Below are 26,068 nucleotides of genomic sequence, written 5' to 3'. Positions count from 1 at the left end.
TTGAGAGAAAGGGGGAAGGAGAAGACAAGTGTCACTCATCTCACCTTGACTAGGTTGCTGACTGAGAAAATCTAGGAATGGTTGGAGGAAATTTAGGCATGAGAGGACAAGTGGACTCAAGTCCTTCCCAAGATATAGGGGGTGTTGGAGAGAATATAGGAAATGGTTATGAAATGTGTGTACGTACACAATATTCGTTAAGTTTGGAAGTTGAAGATAAATGATGAATTAATATTTAAGAATGTGTAGGGGAAAAAGCGAGACTATGTCAACGTACCCTAATCCTACCTTTTGACACACATTGCGGAATACAAAAGAGCCTAGAGATATCGCACAATTGGCTACTTCTTTTGGTGAAAGAGAGAGCCATGGGATATCTATTAAGATTTCTATTCCCTTGTTGAAATTGTAAGATTAAGTAATGTAAGTTCAAACCCTAATCCCAAAATGCAAGTATGAACAAATGACAAGATTGCAGAATTGAGATTAAACAATGAACAGCTGTAAATGTAAGGATAAAATAAGAATGCAGATATGTACCCGGAGTCGAAATCGGACTGAAAATGTTCGGGACGGGGGTGCGGGCGCCACTGTTCTGCACCCTGAAACACTATCTGGAAACTATCGGAAAGCTGTCTGTCCGGAGGACCAGGGCGCCCAGCGCCTCTGTCCCAAGGACCAGGGTGCCCAGCGCCCCTGTCCTAGTACGACCAGGGCGCCCAGCGCCCCTGTCCCAGTCTTCTGAGCTGCAATTGCACACAGAGTTCTGTCTCAGTCTTCTCTCTCCGGATCTGTGTCCTGCAGCGTCGTCTGAATCTCGAAACCTGCAATAATATCTGAAAAAGGGAGAAGGGCGGCTATATAGGGTTTTGCCTTAGTCAAACCCCCACTTCAGTGATTTCCACCTCCACGAATAGCCAAGTTGTTTTGTAAAATGTATTGTGTGTGTAGACCTAGTGTGTGTGCAAGGTCCAAAATGCAAGAAAGCAAACTAGAGCAACCTAGAAAGTAAACCCTAATTGCTTGTAAATGATAATGCAAATGCTCTAAATCAAGATGCAATGTGATCTAAAGCATGAATAAATGATATATCAAAGCTTATGTAAGGACATGAAAACAATATGAAATCATACCCAACCCTCAAGGGAGGAGTACAAGCCAATCTTCAATCGGTAATCTCCTATTGTTCTTCAATGTCTTCCAAGCCCTAAATAGATGAATGAATGAATTTGATAGATGCTTGATAGAATGATGTTGAATGTTGTTGAAGTTTTCAAAGATCTTCTCTTTCGCTGCATATGAAGTTCCTGGAAACAAAAATCGGATCCCTTCAAATGAGGAAAGAGAGCTTTTATGTATGAAACCCTAGGTCGTAAATTCATATTTTGGCCGACCTAGAGATTGAATATCCCACCAATTTCTTGGGGTTAAGCTTTATTTTATGATTGGATCGTGCTCCCAAAATTTCAGGAAAAATGTCCGGGACCATGTTGCACAGGCGCCATGGTCCCAACAACTTTTCACCAAATTTTCAGGGCCGTCAGATATGATGATTTTAGAGAGAATCTCGAAGTTATAGGTGATTTCAGGATGTTTAGACCCTGAAATCAAGCCCCCAAGTTTGAAATAGGACTTAATTAGGGTTTTTGATTAAGTGATGTATTGGAGAAATAAAATGCGAAGGGCGCGCTTTAGTGAAAGGGCCCAACTTTATGATGTAGAGAATGATGAAATAAGACCTTAGACCTAATTAATTTGATTAATTAAGTGCTTAAGGAGAAATGCAATGTAGAATGCAAAATGCACTAAGGTGAGTGCTAAACTAGGTGTGAAATTGTAACACCCTAGCGAGTGCGTACAATTTACGACGCTACATTTAGCCCCCACTTTAGCGGTCATATGAGTACTACATGCATATGCAAGCTAAAGTACAGAAAAGTAAACATTATTTGAAAAAGGATATATCCATAAGTCATCGGACGAAGCCCCCAGCGGTATCTGCAGTACATAGTTAGGAACCACACCCTACAAAACAAATGTTAGATCACAAAATCACCTAATGCTTACTAGGGAAAGTGATAAAATCTATGAGTAGCTATATGCCCCCCCTGTTTCGACTTGCTTATTTAGGGAGGTGAAACAGGGTAGCATGTTTACTTGCGACAAATTGTGTAATAGAGTGTTGATGAGGGGTGTTCACTAAATAGGCTTCATCAGAGCACTTTTTGGAACATCCCGAGAGTAGGAGAAGGAAAATACGATTCCAACGCAACAAACGGCTCGAAAATCGCATCTCCCAAACCCAAGTTATGATAAAATGAATGTTAGAAGGGAAATTAGGGTTTCAAGAAGTAAGAATAAACAAACGAGAGTATATACATCGAAAGTGACACTTGTGTTCGTCACTTTGTCGATTTCAGGATACTATTCAGTGCAGCGGAGCCCACCTAGTCATCATGCCTTCACGACGACCGGAGCGTCCCACGAGGATCGAGATCCTGCGCCAGGCTGTGATTGACGATGAGCCACTGGATGAGGTGAGTTGACTAAACATTTGACTTTTGATTTCTCGCATGTTTGACTTTTCCATGATCGAATGCGGACCTTGAACGCCGACCGGGGCCCACCTAGGGCGCCCTATCCAGGTCCTATCTTTCCACCAGATCATCCGACAGGCTATCCAGGCCCATGGAGACATGGAGACCGAGACGAGGACAAGGGATCCAGGTCAGAGGAGCCAGATGAGGGAGAGGGTCATGAGGAGGTGGGAGATCCTGATCCACCTACAAGCAATCAGCCCAATGACAAGGAGGAGGAGGAGGATGCAGATAGGGAGGAGGACGAGGAGGATGTAGGTGATGATGTGGATGAGGATGAGGATGATGAGGAGGATGACGAGGAGGATGATAGAGATGATGAGGAGGAGTCGGATGCAGCTCCCCACCACTCAAGAGACGATACCATAGCCCTGGATCCACCTCTTATTCCCCAACAGGGGGAACAGGAGGTGATACGGAGGCCTGTCACCAGTACCGTCCAGCCTACACCCATCGTGGATAGAGTATTCGAGCGAGGGGAGCCTAGCAGTTCTCAGTCACAGATGCTACCATATCATGATCCCTACTGGCGTGAGGGAGATCCAGGTATAGTAGGTTTATATTAATTGATTAATGCTTTGATGATATAGAATGATACTAACAAAAATCTATTCTACTGCCACAGCTAATGTGCAGGAATTGCGTTCCTTGATTCAGCAGGCAATGACAGACATCTCCATGATAGCACAGATCCCTAGTTCCTCACAGATTACCTACAGGCCTCAGGGGAACGCGGGTCAGCATGAGGATTTGTTTTTCCCATTCCGATTATAGGTAGATATATGGAGGGAGAGAGAGAGTCCTATCAGAGGACCTCTAGTAGGCATGGCAGAGAGAGAGAGTCCTATCAGAGGATCTCCATCAGGCGCGGCAGAGAGAGAGAGTCCTATCAGAGGACCTCCAGCAGGTGCGGCGAGATCTAGTAGCGGCCCAGACCGAGGCTACCACCTATCGTGCGATCCTTATGGATAGGGATTGTAGGAGTTCCTCTCAGAGTCACTCACGATCTATATCGCGCTACACACCCATGGGTCCACCTCCATGGCCAGATCAGGAGGGAGCATCCAGTCGACACTCTCCAGCCACTAGCCCTAAGGATAGGAGATGATTGCATGATGTAAGAGAGGGGTCACATTTTGGATATTTAGTGACCTATGTTTGTACACGATCCACACATATATATGTATATATACATGCTTCTCGTTTTGTCTCAAATGTGATATCTTTAATGCCTAAAGCAATGTATATTTTGTTTTGATTAAATCTAATACATTTGGTAAATGTACATGTATGTTCAACATTTAATTTCTATGTGATTGATTTCTCAATGCTCCATGATTAAATTGATACATGTGTGACTTAATTAAAATATTTAATCAAGTACGACATTGATGATAAGGAAGAAATATGCATTAAGTTTAAGAATCATATAACTAATGTGATTTAATTTTGAACTTAAACACAACATGATACGATTCTACTTAACACATAAAGACACTGTATAATATGCTAGCATAATGAAAATGTAAACCTTTTACAATTTACATTAATGAATTCAAGACAAACTATAAAGTAAGAAGAAATGCTTGTCAGGAACGAAGCAATATAGATCAAACATCATAACATTTAATTCTATTTTGCTTTAATTAAGAAACACTAACATATTATCCAATGTTGAAGAAGATAGATAAGAAGTGAAGAATTTAAGCATAATATCTACGCAAGTGCATAGCATTGATAGGTTCTTTAAGAGGCATACCGTCTACATCCACTATTTTGTAAGCACCTGATCCATAATCCTCAATGACGATATATGGTCCAAGCCAATTAGGACTAAATTTTCCCTTTTCGGCCGGCAAGGCATTCACATTGCGCTGATTCTCATAAAGGACTAAATCACCCACTGAGAAGGAATGTTGAATAACCTTATCATTATAGCTTCGCTGTAGAGTTTTGTGATACGCTTGAATATGCTCAAGAGCATTTATACGCTGTTCATCAAGCATCTCAAGCTGTTGAAGTCGTTGTTCTCTATAAGAGTCATCATCTACTATACCTTTAAGAGAAACCCTAAGTGATGGAATTTCTAACTCTAAGGGCATAATAGTGTCAGCACCATAAACAAGATTATAAGGAGTAGTTCCCGTAGCAATTTGTACACTCGTTCGGTAGGCCCAAAGAGCATAGATTAGCTGGTTACTCCAATCCTTACCATGCTTATTTATGGTTTTACGAAGAATTTGTTCAATTATCTTATTGGATGATTCGGCTTGACCATTTGACTGAGGGTAATACGGTGTAGAAAATCGATGTTTGATATGATACTTCTCGAGGAATTTCTTCATGTCCTTGTTCTTAAACGATGTTCCATTATCTGAGATAATAGTGGAAGGTATCCCAAATCGAGAAATAATGTTTTCTAGAAGAAATTGACAAATCACTTCAGCAGTAGTAGAGCGAAGGGGAATAGCCTCTACCCACCTTGTAAAGTAATCTGTTGTGGTTATAATGAAGGTGTGTCCTTGAGATGAAGGAGGAGAGATTTTTCCAATAAGATCCAAACCCCATGCGGAGAAGGGCCAAGAAGCTACTTGAGAGCGAAGTTCTTGGGCAGGAGCATGAATCAGGTTATTGTGTTGTTGACATTGATGACATTTCTTAACAAATGAAAAGGAATCCTTCTGCATAGTTTGCCAATAGTATCCCATACGAAGCAACCTATGAACCAGGGATTTGCCCCCAAAATGCCCCCCACAGGCACCCGAATGTGCCTCTTCAAGAGCAACAGGGATTTCCGACTTGTTAAGACAATGAAGAAGAAGACCATCATAACCCCTTCGATAAAGGACATTAGAAAGGATGATATACCTAGCAGACAGCTTGAGGATTCTAGCCCTAGTGTTCCTATTAGCAGAATCAGGGAAGGTACCATCGGTCAAATATTTTACAATATGCGAGAACCATTCATCTGAGTCTATAAAATCACATGTTACCAAGCTAGAATCATCTTCAATAGCTGGAGAAATAAGATTGTGAATAACGAAGTTAAGATCGACCATAGGGTCCTCTAAAGATACTAACGAAGCCACACATGCCATTGCATCTGCATGTTGATTATCTTTTCGAGGAACAGGTTCCATGGTATAAGAATCGAAATTTTGTAATAAAGAGATAGCAAGGTCTTTATATTGTGATAATTTGTCCTATTTTGCTTGATATATTCCTGTTACTTGTCTTATAATCAATTGCGAATCTCCATAGATATGTATGTGTTTTATATTAAGAGCTAAGGCTGCTTTTATTCCTGCTATAAGAGCCTCATACTCAGCAATGTTATTGGTACACAAGAAATTTAGACGATATGATAAGGGAATAGGTTTCTTTGTAGGAGAAACCAGAACAACACCTGCCCCCGATCCCGTACGACACTTAGAGCCATCAAAGTATAACTCCCAAGTTTCATCTTTCTCTATAGAAAGAATGAAGTCATCAGGAAAGGACTCAGGGTTAGGGAATGAAAAAGGTGAAGGGGCCTCAACTAAGTGATCGGTCAATGCTTGTCCTTTAATTGCTCTTTGTGAAACAAATTTAAGGTCAAATTCAGTTAACATCATAACCCACTTAGCGAGACGTCCTGATAAATCAGTTTTAGAGAAAAGATGCTTCAACGGATCAAACTTAACCATGACGTGGACTTCTGAATTTAAAAGATAATGTCTCAATTTCTGAGTCGCAAACACTACAGCCAAGCATTGTCTTTCTATCGCAGAATATCGGGTCTCATAATTGAGTAAGGTACGACTTATGTAATACACCGGACACTCCTTACCATCTTTATCATGTTGTGCTAACAATGCTGCGAGAGCATGAGAAGAAGCAGCTGTATACAGGATAAAGGGTTTAGAAGGTTCGGCAGGTTGAAGAATAGGAGGACTAGCCAAATACACTTTTAAATCTTCAAGTGCTTGCTGACAATCCTCATTCCACTGAAAAGTGATATCCTTTTTAAGAAGTTGAGTAAAAGGAAAGGTATGATCCGCAAGTTGAGACACAAACCTACAAATAGCTTGAATCTTTCCTTGTAAGCTTTTAAGTTGAGAGACATTTCGAGGAGATGGCATGTTAACAATAGCATCTATTTTCTTAGTGTCCACCTCAATCCCACGATGCGAAACTATGAATCCTAATAGTTTACCACTATCCACACCAAAAACACATTTTCGGGGATTCAAGCACATGTGATATTTACGAATTCTTTCAAAGATTTGACGAAGGACTTTAACATGATCCATGCGAAGAAAGGATTTAGCCAAAATATCATCAACGTAATCCTCTAAAATCTTATGCATATAATCATGAAAGATAAGGGTCATCGCTCGTTGATAAGTTGCACCGGTGTTTTTAAGTCCAAAAGGCATCATTATCCAACAAAACGTACCCCAAGGAGTGGTGAAAGCGGTTTTGTATTGATCTTGAGGGTTAATGAAAATTTGATTGTAGCCTGAAAAACCATCCATGAAGGATAAGAGGGCATGTCCTGCCGTAGAATCAACTATCATGTCAATGTTTGGAAGAGGGAAATCATCTTTTAAAGAAGCCTTATTTAGATCCCGAAAGTCGGTACACATTCTTATTTTGTTATCTAGTTTGGCCACAGCGACAATGTTTGAAATCCACGGGGAATAGTCAATAGGGCGGATAAATCCAGCATCCAATAATTTTTCAATCTCAGCTTTAACAAGCAGAGCTATCTTAGGATTCATTTTTCGAATCTTTTGTTTCACTGGCTTAGCATCAGGAACTAAGACAATATTATGAGTAAAAATCTTAGGATCTATACCAGGCATGTCAGAATATGTCCAAGCAAAGATCTCAGGGAATTCATGCAATAGTTCTTCATATTGTTTCTATTCCTCTTCATCCAAACATTTTCCCATTTTAATGACTTTTTCTTTGTTGCAAGGATCCATCTTAACATCAAGGGTATCACTTATGAGGAGATTACTTTGTTGAGGAGTGTCCTTTAACTGAGGGAATTCTTTCACAATCTTATCATTATCAATCTCTTTTCCAAAATAAGCTTCAGTGTTCAAACAATAAGGGAGTCCCCTATTGTGATGATAACGAGGAAGAGTGTCACAGGCTCCCAAGAACTCAGCTAAAGCATCATCGGTAGGGAAGATATCTAGAGCACAATCACCCGAAGAATCCTCATCAATATACTCAGGGTGTTGTATTGATAAAGATGTAGAGATAGCATTAACACTAATGCATGGTCTTTTAGAGGCTTTAGTACGTCTGCAGGGATTATAGCCAAGTCCAAAGGCATAATGTTGAAAATTAGTCTCTAGGGGAACTCTAATCCCTTGTTCATTAGCACCACAACCTTTTCCATGATACCCATGCTTAGCAAAAATGCGAAAACCACGACCATAACGATCAGCCATTTCAGGAAGAGAAGGTGGTTTTTCATAAGACAAAGAATCAAACTCTTCATAGTTATAGATGTGAGAAGAGGAAGTTTGAGAAGCGGCCACAAAATTATTACTCATAGCTTCAGGCAGGGTTGATTGTTTTTTAGTTTCTTCTTTCTTTTCAACTTTGTGATTTTCAGTTTCTTCCTTCTTTTCAACCTTAAGTTCTCTAGAAGGAATCTTATATTCACCCACAAAGGTAGGATTAAAATCAAGAGATCCCCAATCATCTTCTACGAGAACCTTCTCATGATCAAAATCTTTTTTTTGTGTAGTTTCAAGTTGAGAAAGATTTTCTTCAGGAGTTCCGGATTCATCCAAAGGATTTTGATCATCGGAAAGCGATGACTCATTGATAGGTTTCTTGTTTAAAGAGTCATCACCAGATGAGGATGGCTTAGAAGAATCTCCCTTAGAATTAGATGTTTGTAAACAAGCTTGAAAATTAGTATCTCCCATCAAAGTATATGTCTTATTGTTATAAATGAATTTAACTTGTCTATGCAATGTAGAGGGGACAGCTTGCATGCTGTGAATCCAAGGCCTCCCTAATAACAAGTTGTATGTTAAATTTCCCGGCATAACATGGATAGGAGTAGGCAAAGTAACAGGTCCCACTGTGAGAGGTAAGGTGATGATACCCAATGAAGTCTTAGCCACATTGTCAAAGCCACGAATGGAACGAGAGTCAGGCTCCATAAGAGATGTATCCACATTCATCTTATGCAATAGATTGATGCTACACACATTAAGGCCAGAGCCATTATCTACTAGTGTTCATCTTATAGCAGTGTCTTTCATGACAACCACAATCATCAAAGGATCACATTGTTGTTGGACTTCACTATTAGGCAACTCATCTTGTGTAAACACAATTTGAGGTTTAGGATTCATCATGGAGTTAACAAAAGATGCTATATTACTAGATGTATTCGGTGGAGGAACATTCAAATCTTTCAAGGCATCTTGTAACATTCCATGATGAGCGGAAGAAGTTTGAATCAAATCCCAAAGGGATATTTTGGCAGGGGTAGTTTTAAGTTGTTCTATGAGATCATATTCCTTACCCATAACTTGCGAAATACGGGGAGCTTGAGGAAGAATTGGTTGAGGATTAGGAAGCGAAACTGGAATAACAGGAGGAGGATTAGGTTGCTTATTATTTCTGGTATGATAAGTATGGGCAACCGCATGATAACTCTCTCTAGTTATTTGTTTAGCATAATTGTAAGGACTTATAGGTTGTCTTCCTTGTACGGTAATGATTGGTTTATTCGGAGTACAAAAGGAATCATGATCATACCTCCCTTGGACAGTAAGGAGAGGAGTCTTAGGAATTTGAAAGGTGGGAGAAGGATAAGCACCTTGGACTTCAAAGAGAGGTTTGTTATATTCATTCAAATTTATCATGTTAACCAACTTAGAGGTCTTGTTTTTGTTTATAGGTTTCGACAAAGCCACAAAGTCATCAAGGGCATCATCCAACAAAGCATAATCATATCGGTTAAAGGGTTTGTCTTTTGATTCAAAAGGAGACATCTCCTCATAGAGGGGATTATTGAAAACAACCATGTTACTAGATTCAGGGGAAGAGTGGATAGGAATGTATCCTTGAGAAGAATCATTCGACTTATCTTTCTCATCACACCTAAATGGCATAGTAACAAGGTTTATGAGTTTTTGGTAAAATGAAGGTTTAGCATCCTTAGGGTTTAAAAACTCATCTAAAGATTCATCTAATTCATCTTGGCTATACTCATAATAATCATCAAATGCATGAACATTTTGCAAATAAAAATCTGACATTTTGAAAAGATTGCATAAAATTTAAACACACAATGCAAAGAAACACAAGTTCTCTTTTTTTTTTTTTATCTTTTTCTCTTTTAATGAAATGAAATAAAAACACACTAAATCTAGATCTAGATCTAACAAATGCAATGCAAGAGGAAGCAATGATAGTTTCACGTCGGGTTCACCAAAATGTGTAGGGGAAAAAGCGAGACTAGGTCAATGTACCCTAATCCTACCTTTTGACACACATTGCGGAATACGAAAGAGCCTAGAGATATCGCACAATTGGCTACTTCTTTTGGTGAAAGAGAGAGCCACAGGATATCTATTAGGATTTCTATTCCCTTGTTGAAATTGTAAGATTAAGTAATGTAAGTTCAAACCCTAATCCCAAAATGCAAGTATGAACAAATGACAAGATTGCAGAATTGAGATTAAACAATGAATAGCTGTAAATGTAAGGATAAAATAAGAATGCAGATATGTACCTGAAGTTGAAATCGGACTGAAAATGTTCGGGATAGGGGCGCGGGCGCCACTGTCCTGAAAACTGCACCGGAAACCACTGTTCTGCACCTTGAAACACTGTCTAGAAACTGTCGGAAAGCTGTCTGTCTGGAGGACCAGGGCACCCAGCGCCTCTGTCCCAGGGACCAGGGCACCCAGCGCCCCTATCCTGGTAGGACCAGGGTGCCCAGCGCCCCTGTCCCAGTCTTCTGAGCTGCAATTGCACACAGAGTTCTGTCTCAGTCTTCTCTCTCCGGATCTGTGTCCCGCGGCATCGTCCGAATCCCGAAACCTGCAATAATATCTGAAAAAGGGGGAAGGGCGGCTATATAGGGTTTTGCCTTAGTCAAACCCCCACTTCGATGATTTCCACCTCCATGAATAGCCAAGTTGTTTTGTAAAATGTATTGTGTGTGCAGACCTAGTGTGTGTGCAAGGTCCAAAATGCAAGAAAGCAAACTAGAGCAACCTAGAAAGTAAACCCTAATTGCTTGTAAATGATAATGCAAATGCTCTAAATCAAGATGCAATGTGATCTAAAGCATGAATAAATGATATATCAAAGCTTATGTAAGGACATGAAAACAATATGAAATCATACCCAACCCTCAAGGGAGGAGTACAAGCCAATCTTCAGTCGGTAATCTCCTATTGTTCTTCAATGTCTTCCAAGCCCTAAATAGATGAATGAATGAATTTGATAGATGCTTGATAGAATGATGTTGAATGTTGTTGAAGTCTTCAAAGATTTGCTCTTTCGCTGCATATGAAGTTCCTGGAAACAAAAATCGGATCCCTTCAAATGAGGAAAGAGAGCTTTTATGTATGAAACCCTAGGTCGTAAATTCATATTTTGGCTGACCTAGAGATTGAATATCCCGCGAATTTCTTGGGGTTAAGCTTTATTTTATGATTGGATCGTGCTCCCAAAATTTCAGGAAAAATGTCCGGGATCATGTTGCACGGGCGCCATGGTCCCGACAACTTTTCACCAAATTTTCAGAGCCGTCGGATATGATGATTTTAGAGAGAATCCCGAAGTTACAGGTGATTTCGGGATGTTTAGACCCCGAAACCAAGCTCCCAAGTTCGAAATAGGACTTAATTAGGGTTTTTGATTAAGTGATGTATTGGAGAAATAAAATGTGAAGGGCACGCTTTAGTGAAAGGGCCCAACTTTATGATGTAGAGAATGATGAAATAAGACCTTAGACCTAATTAATTTGATTAATTAAGTGCTTAAGGAGAAATGCAATGCAGAATGCAAAATGCACTAAGGCGGGTGCTAAACTAGGTGTGAAATTGTACCACCCTAGCGAGTGCGTACAATTTACGACGCTACAAAGAAATATTAATTTCCTTAGCCACATGTTTGATGAATTTGCAAAGGGAAGATGAAGTGGAGATGGAAGAATGAGTTGGATAAGAGATTAAATAATTTAGGAATTATTTAACATTTGAGACTATAGGATAGGAGAATAACTATTAAATATTAGATATTTAATTGTTTGGAGGAGATAATTAAATATTAGATATTTAATTAACTTGGTTAGAGGAATAATTAAATATTAGATATTCAATTAATTAGAAGAATAAGATAATTAAATATTAGATATTTAATTAATTAGAGGAATAAAACAGATGAATTAATTAATAGAAAGACATTAAAATGGATTAAATAAATTAATCTTTTCAAATTAACTATTTAATAGAAGAATAATTATTAAATAAATATAAAATATTTATTTAATTGCTCATAGACAATTTTTAGGTGTATACATTTTGCCCCTCTTTGAAATGATGTTGAGACAACATTGTTTCAAAGATTAAATCAAGTCTCAATGATGCCTGATAGAAATTGAAAATCTAGATTGTGTGCCCCCTCGGCAGATTGATCATGAAATTGTCGAAAATTTTAGTTTGAATGATTAATCTCATGATAATGTGATAAAAAATTTAGTCAATTAAATTCATTTGTAAAAAACAAATTAAATTGCCTCATTGTTAAAATTAATTACTCTTGAAATAGTAAATATAAAATTAACCAAGGCTAATTTTAACTTCATTGTTATCCTTGTCAGCTTTTGGAGAGAATATTCTTGCTGAGGTGGCCAAAATGGTGATTCCAGTGGAGTGTCATTGATTCAAGTGAGTTCCGTGATATCAGCGGCCAGCCGAGTATGGGTATCCAGTATGTATCTTATCCCGAGCTTTGTTTTCAAGTTTTCGTTCAAAATTTCATGTTTTAGGTGCTCTTTTTTGAATTTTTGAAATTTTCAATTTTTTCGAGTTTTAGATTAGCGCATTTGCAGTTTATTTTAGCGCATATGCAATTTTTATTAGCACAAATGAATGTTTTACTGCATTTGCTCTGTATTTTAGCGCATTTGCATAGAATGTTAGCACTTTTGCTTAAAGTAGTGCATATGTGTCATTTGTTAGCACTTATGTTCAATAGGATAGTGCAAATGCACAAAGCAGTGCATATGCATGGTCGATTAGCGCATATGCATCGTTGATTAGTGCTTTTTCTTAAGTTAGCGCATATGCATCGTTGATTAGTGCATATGCTTTAAAAGATAGCACTTTTGTTTAAATTTATATTGTTGATAGGTACAAAAGCTAAAAAATCACTTTGATGATTAGTTTTAACATGTTTGATATGCATGTATGATAAAATAGAGTCGTGATTGAGTGATTACATGATTTATAGATCGATAGATATCTTTGATTACTAGATTGAGTAGCTCTAATTAACTTGATTTGATAGATGTGATATTTGAGTAGCTCTGATTAGCTTGATGGATAGATTTGATGATTAAGTAGCTCTGATTAGCTTGATTGATAGATTTGATTATTAAGTAGCTCTGATTAGCTTGATTGATAGATTTTGATGATTAAGCAGCTCCGATTAGCTTGATTGATAGATTTGATGATTAAGTAGCTCTGATTAGCTTGATTGATAGATTTGATGATTAAGTAGCTCGTAAGAAATTGATTTAGTTTCTGATGCAAGAGTTTAGCAGAGTTTTTGATCAAACTCAGTGATTGATAATAAACCATGATTGATAGGTTTAAAATGATTTGATAGCTTAAGTTTCTTCAATTTGATTTGATTGATTGATTTGATTGGTCAATTGATTGATTTCTCTTGAAAAATAGGAGAAACTTGATGTTCTCCAGTGTTGGGAGAAATTATCGGCCATATGTCATTTAGTTCCAAAGTTGTGCGAGGTGGAGATTAGACATATAGATGCCTGTGGTTTACGCCATTTATTATTTATGCCTGAGATTACACATAATAGAGGATTGTTGACTGCATTAGCCGAGAGATGGCACAATGAGCATAACACTTTCCACCTACCGACGGGTGAGATTAGTGTTACTCTTGAGGATGTCTATAGGATTCTGCACATCCTGGTGATTGGTGAGCTAGTGCAGTATGATTATCAGGATCAAGTTGGTACAGAGGCTTGTAGAGTCATTTTTGCTGATGAGAGCATTAGTAGAGGAGAGATCCGATGGGTAGATATGGTGATGTACTACGAGACTCTTCCTGTTATTCTAGTTGGTTTAATTGGAGGATTCATATGTCCTGATAGGAGATCACAAGGTTTTTCTATTGGATGGGGTGAGGTTCTTCTCAGCATGATGCATCATCAGACGTGATATGCTTGGGGTGTTTGCATGTTGGCACATTTATATCATGATCTACACCAGGTTGTGTATGATGAGAGTGCTATTTTATCTACATGGCGTACTTTATTACAGATCTGGTGTTGGGAGCACATTGCTATTACATGACCTATCCATCATAGAGTTCATGGAGAGAGGCATCCATATGTTTATTTTTATGCAGGTATCCTTACTCAGCATAAGCTGGGTAAGATGGAGTATTGGTGTTGGGTGCTTGATTCTTTAGATAGCATTACTTGGAGACCATATGTTGATTGTGAGCCATGGATGGATGATGCACAAACATTACCACTTATTATGCAAAGTAGATATCTTATTGGTCAGACACCTTTCGTTATTGAGCGACAGTTGATTGGTTGGATTTTGAGACAGTTTGGTATCATTCAGCCTATGCCTACTAGTGTGACTATATATGCGCGGTGATATAGAGATAGGCGAGATTGGGGACCATCTTTGTCATTTGAGATTGCTTGTGTAGAGTTTATTACTACTCCAAGAGTGGCATATGATATGAGATTACACATTCTTGATCCTGGGGTTACTACAGAGTATGCTTAGTATTTATTATCTCATCCATTTCCTTGGATTATGGATCTAGCAGATCCTCCTCCTAGCTCAGGAGATGATGATGATGATGATTCAAATGATCCTTTTATTAGGAGATAGAGACGTAGATGAGAGCTTAGAGTTTTCTCATGAGGCTAGGAGAGGTGGAGATGATGGTGGGGATGGAGGTGGTGGTGGAGCTAGATGGAGAGGATGTCGATTGAGAGTCCGTGGAGGACCATTTAGACTAGTTGGCAGGATTGAGATACCTCGTCCTATGGGTGGGAGAGATGGTGGATGGATTGGGAGGGATATTGGCAGGGTAGGGATGAGATCACCTAGAGGATTGCCATTGAGAGGAGGTAGAGTGACTGGATTGGATGGGGGTTGCGGGAGAGGTATTGATTTTGGACAGATTCAGCCAGATCCTAGAGTTATTGCAGCTCATGGTGGTGATGATGAGGATCCTAAGGATCATATTCCCCTGATTAGATGATGGGTTCAAAGAGTTACTCAGACTAAGGTTCCAGTAGTTGGACAAGTTGGTGGTGAGGGGATTGGGATTCATGCATCACAGCAGGATCTACCAGAGCAGGTTGTACCAGTGTAGGATATGCTAGATGTAGTTATACCAGAGCATGATGTGCCAGGGTATGATACTATTGATAGTCTGAGAGCACATGTTGAACAGCTTCGAGCATAGATATAGACTCTTATGACTGAGAGAGACACAACTGTTAGGAGATATCAGGATACTCAAGGTCTTATTGATCATATTCAACAAGTTGGATCAGGTACTCTCTCAGCAGACACTATTAGAGCATTATTTCAGGCCGAGAAGGAGACTTCTTACTAGTGACGACGATATGAGGAGGTAGTTGTAGAGAGCCAAAGAGCAGGTAGTTATCAGACCACCATGTTGATGGATACTAGCAATGGTGGGGTCATGGGACCTCCTCAGAGGAGTGGTGAGCATGGTAGACAGGCATCTGGAGGATCTTCTCGCCCACAGCCACAAAGATAGACATATTCAGGTGATAGTGGTACATGACAGCCGTGATTTGATTTGGAGCATTTGTATTGTTTATTTGATATCATTGTATACTTGGACTTTTATTGTTTTATGATGATCTATATGCATACATGGATTCTATATGATGATGCTTTTCATTATGCATGTTACTTTATATGATGATCTATATGCTTATATGCTTTAATTTTATGGATGCAAATGAGTAGATGAATAATGATATGATGATAATAACTTACATGATGCAATGATAAATGTTTTTGCCTTGATTTTGATGATTTTGGATGCAAATGAAAAATGATTACTTAACTTAAATGATGCAAATGCAAATGATCTATATGAAAATGCAAATGAATGATTGCTTAATGCTTACGATGATGTACATACAAATGATCTATATGAAATGCTTCTTTTGAAATTTTATGCATGCAACTAAATGATAAAATGGAATAATGATGATATACTCTATTTGATGATTTATATGGATTTGTACATGAATGATTGATTTGTTTTGTATTTATATGTTATCCTTATAATGATTATGAATCTAAGTGAAAAAGATGCAACTAAATGATCTTTATGAAATGATAATGATGATACTTTACATGGTTAATGAAATGCACTTAATTGAATGCAATTAATGCAATGATAAAATGCAACTAAAATGAAATTGATAATGATTAAAATGAATGCACCTACAATGATTAAATGCAAATTGTTTTTGTTTGTCCAAGTATACTCAATCTTTATTTATGACCGTTGATCTGTTAATGAAATGATATGCTTATAATGCAACAAATAAATGAATGCTTATAATGTAACGAATAATGAGCTAATGAAATGATCTAACTAAAATTTATACTGCCATTCTTCATATGCTATCTTGTAACAGTGCTTGATTTCATCATTGAGCTTTAAAATGTTGTAAGAAAAATACAAGCAACTTGACATAATGATTCAAGATGACCTGAGTATTCCTTACATGTATTTTGATATAGCAAGTTAATACAAGCAACGTGATATAATGGATCAAGTTGACCTGAGTATTGCTTGCAGAACAAACAAGGATTATTTCCTTTCATGTATGACTTGGAATGTCCTCCTTGATCTTTTGCCAATCATATCCTAAGACAAGTTCACACCATAGTAAGAGATAAACCACAGACAGCAATCAAAGAAAATAATCATGCCCCATCATAGCTTCTCTAGTCATGGACATCCTTGAGTTGCATAGAGTACATGATTGGCAATAAAATTAAGATATAAACACTGAACCTTGTATGTCATTCACATGTTCTAATGGTCATTAACTGATATAATCATCTTAATGAATGATCTTTGATAATCCTTTATAACTTGCTAGTTGATTCTTCATTTTCTAAGTTTGATGATTCAGTTGTTATGAAATGCCTTGATTTTCATTGCTTTATTGCTTTTTATCTATTTCAAAACCGTAGATGTTTTTGGATTTTCTAAGTTTTTCGAATGTTTTGGATTTTTCAAAGGTTCAAAAGATCACCTTAGCAAAAGGAATTAGGATTTTGCCCCTAGTGGAAACAAATTTTTTTATGGATATATGAATTGATCAAGATCCAAACCACAGGGGGATACAAACACAGATTGATCGATGCTGATAAAATCTAAGATAGTGACTACGACAAGTATGTCAAAGATTGGTTAACTGTTGGTAAGCTGCATATTTCTTGCTAAATGGTTTAGAACAATGGATGCGAAAGACAGAATGGATAAGCTAGTGATAGATAACAATGATAGATGTGATAGGATGGAGTGGAAAAGTGCACAAAGCAATCTCATAGATGGAGGAACTCATGTTTTAGATAGCATTTGTTTACCAAGTTTTCACCATCTAAATTTATTGCACATTTTGATTTATTATTTTGATTTTTTTTCTTTCCTGATTTTTGAGAGATGAAACATGTCCTGCCATCAATTGATAAAGATAAGAGTACCCAAAACAGAATCCATCAATCATACTGATCTATGTCATTGTTTTGATTTGTTTGGTGATTGATAAGAATGTCTGGTTTCAAAGAGTGAGTAACCCGTGTAAGACCGATCTGTCTGGTTTCGAGTGTACCTATCCCTATATAAGACACGTTGATGTTGATATATTTAGAGTAATGAATTGATTAACAAGACATGTGATCAATTTGATTGTAGTATTTGATAGTTTTCATATTTTTGATTTGATGGATGGGTCATGCACTCATGCTTTGATTTTCAATTTTGTTCTTTTTTTTTTTAGTTTTTGGACATTTTTAATTTTCCTAATCATGCTTTGGATCTTTTGATATTGTCTTTTTCTTTTCTTATTTTGATTGCATTGGCTTGTAAGTAATGAAACTTACATGGGTCTGATAATTACAGTGGCGCTGAAGTAAGGTTTTAGATTTTTCACTAGGCATGTCTTCGACTAAGAGATCACAATGATTTAGAGAAATTGATTAAGTGTATGAGATGTAGTAATCAAAAGATGTCGATACTAAGATATGATAAGTGGTTCTTTTCTGGATTGAGTGTGCATCCCAACCAAAAGATAATGTTGAAGAGGAATAAACTTGGATTCTGAAGTGTATCATGAACAGATATCTAGGAAAAGGACTGAACATGAGATTCGAACATGGGTAGGCATGTGACAAAATGACACAAATGCCTATTTCACAGATGGTGAATTTATGCAAAGGATTGAATGAAAGGGACGGAAGGATAGAAAAGAGATGTTGGATAATAGATAGAATGTTTTGAAGATTTGTGCGAGGATAGATGGAAATACATTCAAGATGAGTGTTGGTACACAACTTGAGAAGTGATGAAGATATGGAGGAAAATTGAATTTTGGGACATAAGAACCCAAAATAGATAAAGGAAATGATGGAGGGATAGTTTTGAAAAGATGTTTAGATAGTTGTTTGAAATAAGTTCAAAGGTGTGTGCCTTTGTTGATCTTTCTCATGGATCATTTGAGGTGATGGAATGGTGGATGGAGGGAAGTAACGACCCAAGATGGATGGAAGGGATAGAGTGTTTGACTTTGGAATGAAAGGACCTAAAATGGATTTGGAGTATGAAGAGTTTGAATTTGGAATGAAAGGACCTAAAATGGATTTTGAGGATAAAGAGATTGAATTTGGAATAAAAGGACCTAAAATGGATTTAGAGGATGAAGAGTTTGACTTTGGAACGAAAGGACCTAAAATGGATTTGGAGGATGAAGAGTTTTCTTTATCTTGATCTTGACTTGGAGTAGGATCAATTGAGTTTGTGTTTTTCACTTGATTTTGAATTAGATTAGTGAAGGAGATGGAAGGGATACCATGCTCTTGTTTAGGAGGTGCATGTTGAATGGGACTCTGCTCTTGAGATAAAAGGGGATCATCATGGATGGAGTACCAAAATTTTAGGGGATCATCATAAGATTCTTGATTGGTAGGATCTTGATAAAAAATGGGATTATATTGGAGAGCCATGATATCTTGATCTTGATTTAGGCTAGGACTCATTTCCTTTGAATAATCTTCTTCTTTTTCAAGTGACAAGGGATGATCACATGAGCGATCAAAGTTTCAGTTTAGATAGGTTGATGTTGTTGACTTGATGGATACTTCCTTTCGGATACTCAAGCTCACTGAGTCGAATAGAGGGTTTGTTCGATAGGCCCCTATGACAAAGTATGTCAAATGATATGGATAAAGTCTCTTTATATGGAAAATTGACTTGACTAACTTGAATACCTATCTAGATATTGTTGTTGTTGAGATAGTTGGATGATATACTCTTGATCACTTGGTTTAATCTGGTGTTTCAAATGTTGGAAAACCTTTGTATTACCCTTTTGATCAATTTTTTTCAGCAATTTGTTGGATTTTGCTCACTCATAGATGATAATCTTCTTCAAATTTTGACCATTTGGAACATGTTACAGACATAGAAGACACAATGTTTAATAAATAAAATGCACAAGCAAGTACAAATCTTATGGCAGGCTGAGACAATAGTTGTTGAATCTCACGTGGGGTTTCCCTCGAGGCTACGCTATTCAAAGTGGATATTTAGATGCTTGACCCCACTGGCTCCACCCTCGACACTCACTTCTTTGGGCCAACCAAGTACAAGTTTCCATGAAAACTCCCCATGGCAAACTTTATATCTCTACTAGGAACCGTATGTGTGTGAGCCGCTTCAAAGGTCCGATCTCCTGCACCAACATCTAGAAGGATTTTAGCAACTAGTACAAGTGGTTTTTAGTAAAGGCTTTCGGTCATGTGGCCATACATGCAACACTTTCAGTTTTGTAAATATAGAAGGTTCCCAGCCTATAGAGGTTACACTTCATAGGGTTTATGGGGAAACATAGTGTCGGTATGAACTTATTAGCACATGTTGTTTGGGACTTTCATCACAAACATGATTTATTTATAGTGGATTGGAAGGACTCGGTATTAGCCCTTTTTCACTTTAGGTCATTCCCCTCTCACTAGCCTCCTCAAGGCAGCTCGGGAAGGCAGACCCTCTAAAAGATTTAATTGCTTGAAAAGTAAAGAAAGCATAAAAGAGTGGGTTTGGCTTTTTGGTCACCCAATTAAGGGGAGAGCATATACCTACCACTTTCGAGACACAGAATATAAGTGTTTTTTTTAAATTTCCATTGCAATGTGAACTATCCTCTACTTGGAGATGTTGCTCCAACAAGCATGGTGTTTATTTTAGCCCTTCATAGCAAATGATTTTATAAACTAGGAATTGGAAATCCTGGTCAACAAAATGAAAATCGTTGCAAAAAGTAACTTGCTTTGTAAGAATGGACAAGTTGATTGCTTTTTTTAACTTGCAAAATATAAGATTGATTGTGCTTTTTACCTTTGCAAGAAAATAAAATATTGTTGTTCTTTTTAGAGCCCAAAATTTGAGGTGTGAATCCCAATTTTGCAAGAAAGTAAATGTTTGATTTGTTGTTCTTTTTACCTTGCAAATGTGATTATTTTTAGAGCTCAAAAATAAGTGAGGTACTTTTTAGGACACCAAATTAAAAAATGAAGTTCTTTTTACCCAAAAGGAAATATGAGTTCTTTATAACCAACTTTGAAAAAGCTAGAAAAGAAATCACTAAATCCTAACTTAACTCCTCCAAATCTGCAAGAAACTATTAGAAATCTACAATAAAAAAGAAGTTAGTGAAAATCCAAAACCTTAGGTGGGCTTCCACAAGCCTAATTTCAAATCGTGGTTACAAATTTTTCACTCATGATCCTGAAATGCCCTGAAATTTGACTAAGTCTGAAATTTGGAGGATCTTCCAAAAACTAGATTTTGCATTATAACTCCTAGAGGTCTGAAACCCCTCTCAAACATCCTGACAATATATATGGAATATAACTTAAAGTATAAGAAAATATTACCCGTGCACAAGCTTAATTTCAAGATTTGATTAAAAAAATTTCACTCTATTTCAAATGCGCTATCTTAGAGAACATATGCGCTAAAGCAATTGTCAAATGCACTAACCCATTTGTCAAATGCATTAACCTGCATTACAAAAGTACTAACCTATGTTCAGAAGTGCTAACCTGTGATGCAAATGCGCTAACATGTGATGCAAATGCGCTAACCTATGATGCAAATGTGCATATTTTCAGACAAAAGCGCTAACCTACATGACATATGCACTAACCTGTGATGCATATGCGCTAACCTGTGATGCAAATGCGCTAACCTATCAAACAAAAGTGCTGTCAGAATTCACACATGCATGAATCTGCATTACAAATGCATTAATTTTATTTTTTTGAGATTTTTAAAAGTATATGCGAGGTCTAGCCCCACGGTGGGCACCAAAATGTGTGAGCTTGGATTTCATCCTTAGAATGTTACCTGTAATAAGTTAGTTTCACAAAATACAATGGAAATGCATACAGGAAATCCAAAATCCACCAATGAAACTACATGAAATACATACTAAAATAAAACATTATTTTACCTTCATAGCTTATGTCTCATTGTGTCCTAACTCCACTTTTCCTGGTTGCAGATGGTGTTCTCTCAGACAATGCACTGTTGGCTTCCAAGATGGCATATGAAGAATGGACTGATAACTTGTAGTTAACTGACACTATGATATGCAAATACTATATGATTATGCTAAATGATTATTATATGATAATTTCTATATTGCTATTTTCTTCAAAAGCTCACGGATGCATAAGATTTGCTTGCAAAATGCACTTGCAGTCTCTTGAAGTCTAACTTGAAGATTCTTGAAGATTAACTCTCTCAACTAAAACTCTTGATTTTATAGACTTTGTGAGGATAAGATGATGTGGCTCAGATCAACAGTCATGCTCAGATCTACAGATTTGAATGGCTATGAGCAAAGGTGAAGGTTGAGAGAAAGGGGGAAGGAGAAGACAAGTGTCACTCATCTCACCTTGACTGGGTTGTTGACTGAGAGAATCTAGGAATGGTTGGAGGAAATTTAGGCATGAGAGGACAAGTGGACTCAAGTCCTTCCCAAGATGTAGGGGGTGTTGGAGAGAATATAGGAAATGGTTATGAAATGTGTGTACATACATAATATTCATTATGTTTGGAAATTGAAGATAAATGATGAATTAATATTTAAGAAATATTAATTTCCTTAGCCACATGTTTGATGAGTTGGCAAAGGGAAGATGAAGTGGAGATGGAAGAATGAGTTGGATAAAAGATTAAATAATTTAGGAATTATTTAATATTTGAGACTATAGGATAGGAGAATAACTATTAAATATTGGATATTTAATTGTTTGGAGGAGATAATTAAATATTAGATATTCAATTAATTAGAAGAATAAGATAATTAAATATTAGATATTTAATTAATTAGAGGAATAAAATAGATGAATTAATTAATAAAATATTAATTAATAGAAAGACATGAAAATGAATTAAATAAATTAATCTTTTCAATATAGAGCTTTTGATTATCACATAAATAAAGGGGACAAGATCAATCCTACTTTCTTTCCTAAAATATGTATCACATACAATGAAGCTCAAGGGGAACCACCAACCCCTGTAAGAGAGGAAGAAGTAGAAACCCCCTTCATAATGAAATAATTTTATTGAGACACATATACTATCCACTTTCACATCCAAACATCATATCCTCTCCCTTGGCTCTCGTGGTCCTAGGTGCAAGAGAAAAGTGTTAGTAACGCTCTAAATTTTCTATTTTGAAGAGAGGCTTGCCAAGAGACACATCACTCTTGGGATGAACTTGCGTGGTGAATCCTTTGAGCCACTATAGAAATTAGGTGAGATAAAAAGCTATAGCCTTGGGTGTAGCTATTCTTATAGTGTAACTTGCCAAAAGGACATATGGGCCCCACCGTGAGTTACAAGGCTCTTAAGTGAGTGACTGCAAAATGAACTTACATCCAAAGACATCAAACATTAATAGACACATCTTATTTTAGAAACCCACCCCTTCTATTGGTTGAGGATATTTGTGAAAAGTTTAGTGCAAGAGCATAGATGGCTTTTCTCCCAAGATACTCACCATACATATTTCCTTAAGTAGAAACAAGGCTTTTTGGAAGGCTACTTGTAGCTTTATGAAAGTGGTGACTCCCCCATCATAGGGATCATCTATCTATTATGCTTGCACAGGACTTAGTATATCACATCCTTACCTGCCACGATGGGATACATAAGCTATATAGTACCAAAGTCAAAGAAATATCAAGATGTGGGCTGAAAAATATCGCAATTGGCCATGACCTTAGGGATAAAAAGTGTTTGAGTTGTCTTCATCTTGTTTGAGACCAGTAAAAATTTTGGCCAACTTTAGGCTTTGGGAACGTAAAATACATTTATAAGGGTAAAAAATTTCATGATTGGGTTGATTTAGACCCACACTTGTTGTGCCTTTATTGAAAAGGGGCAAGATTATTGTGCTTGTGGGCTTGCTATGTTTTCTTGTCAAAGGATTTAAAACAATTGAAACAAAGTATCCATCCAAACAAATCTACATCAACATTGATAACCAAATCTACATTAACATTTGGAACATTGATCAATTTGTATGACCATCACTCATATCTTGAGGAAAATAAATCTTCATCAAAAGACCAAATTGAAGAAACGACAACTTGGTTCAAAGGCTTTTATCAAAAGAAGGAAATTTTTCTATATTATTACACAACTCTTTCTCTCACATAGAGTATTCTTGTGTCATATGCACTTGTACCTTCATTGAAAATCAAATTAATTTGACAAACAACCTTTGAGAAATAGACCTTTCACTCATTATAGAGCTTTTGATTATCACAAAAATAAAGGGGGCAAGATCAATCCTGCTTTCTTTCCTAAAATTTGTATCACATACAACAAAGCTCAAGGGGAACCACCAACCCCTGTAAGAGAGGAAGAAGTAGAAACCCCCTTCATAATGAAATAATTTTATTGAGACACATATACTATCCACTTTCACATCCAAACATCACATCCTCTCCCTTGGCTCTCGTGGTCCTAGGTGTAAGAGAAAAGTGTTAGTAACGCTCTAAATTTTCTATTTTTAAGAGAGGCCTGCCAAGAGACACATCACTCTTGGGATGATCTTGTGTGGTAAATCCTTCGAGCCACCATAGAAATTAGGTGAGAGAGAAAGCTATAGCCTTGGGTGTAGCTATTCTTACAGTGTAACTTTCCAAAAGGACATATGGGCCCCACTGTGAGTTACAAGGCTCTTAAGTGAGTGACTGTAGAATGAACTTATGTCCAAATACATCGAACATTAATAAACACCTCTTATTTTAGAAGCCCACCCATTCTATTAATTGAGAATATTTGTAAAAAGTTCAGTGCAAGAGCATAGATGGTTTTGCTCCCAAGATACTCACCATACATATTTCCTTGAGTAGAAACAGGGCTTTTTGGAAGGCTACTTATAGCTTTATGAAAGTGGTGACTCCCCCATCATAGGGATTATCTATCTGTTATGCTCGCACAAGACTTAGTATATCACATCCTTACCTACCATGGTGGGATACATAAGGTATGTAGTACCAAAGTCAAAGAAATATCAAGATGTGGGCTGAAAATATCTCAACTGGCCATGACCTTAGGGATAAAAAGTGTTTGAGTTGTCTTAGTCTTGTTTCAGACTAGTAAAAATTTGTACCGACTTTAGGCTTTGGGAACATAAAATAGATTTATAAGGGTCAAAAAGTTCATGATTGGGTTGATTTAGAACCATACTTGTTGTGCCTTTATTGAAAAAGGGAAAGATTATTGTGCTTGTGGGCTTGCTGTGTTTTCTTGTCAAAGGATTGAAAACAATTGAAACAAAGTATCCATCCAAACAAATCTACATCAATAATTGGAATTTTGATCAGTTTGTATGACCATCACTCATATCTTGAGAAAACAAAATCTTCATCAAAAGACCAAATTGAAGAAAAGAAAAGACAACTTGGTTCAAAGGCTTTTATCAATAAAAGGAAATTTTTCTATATCAATAGACAACTCTTTCTCTCACATAGAGTATTCTTCTATCATATGTGCTTGTACCTTCAGGGCAAATCTAATGAATTTGACAAAGAGCCTTTGAGAAATAGATCTTTCACTCAGTATAGAGCTTTTGATTAATACAAGAACAAAGGGGGCAAGATCAATCCTGCTTTCTTTCCTAAAATCTGTATCATATACAACGAAGCTCGAGGAGAACCACCAACCCCTGTAAGAGAGGAAGAAGTAGAAACCCCCTTCATAATAGAAGAATTTTATTGAGACACATATACTATCCACTTTCATGACCAAACATCACAAAATCACTCAAATCTCAACACAAAGAGGTCTTGTCCTTAGTCCTTTCAGATATTGCTTAAACAAACCAACAAATTAATTTTTAGGGTGTCTCTACATCTAGGATCAATCATCCTAAGAGGAAATTCTACACATCTAGATAGGTTAAAACTAGTTTATGAGTGCATCCTTTCATTACTAGGTAGCTTGGATTGTAACACATCTCAAACCTTGCTATACCTCATCACATCAAATTGTTGGAAAAACACAAAAGCAATTCACAAAGAACTCTATTGACATCCAACCTTCAGTATTAGAGATCTATCTTCCACCAAAAATATCACAAAAAACTTGTCTTCCATCAAACATTTCATCACCATCTCATAGTCACTTTCACAACATCAACTTTCAAAACCATGGCTCAAATAAGATCAATGAGAAATTGACAACTAGAAGTTGAAGAGGAGGAAGAAAACCTCAACGATTTTCATGAGGCCTTTGGAGGAGGCACTAATGATGAAGAACCCAACACTCCAACTCCAAAAGATATAGAAAGAGCACAACATAATCCAAAATTCAACACTCTTTGATGAAATTCTTAGAAACAATGCCAATGCTCATTT

Source organism: Cryptomeria japonica, chromosome 4, assembly GCF_030272615.1.
Source record: "Cryptomeria japonica chromosome 4, Sugi_1.0, whole genome shotgun sequence".
Classification (NCBI taxonomy): domain Eukaryota; kingdom Viridiplantae; phylum Streptophyta; class Pinopsida; order Cupressales; family Cupressaceae; genus Cryptomeria; species Cryptomeria japonica.
Note: the sequence above shows the minus strand (reverse complement) of the source record.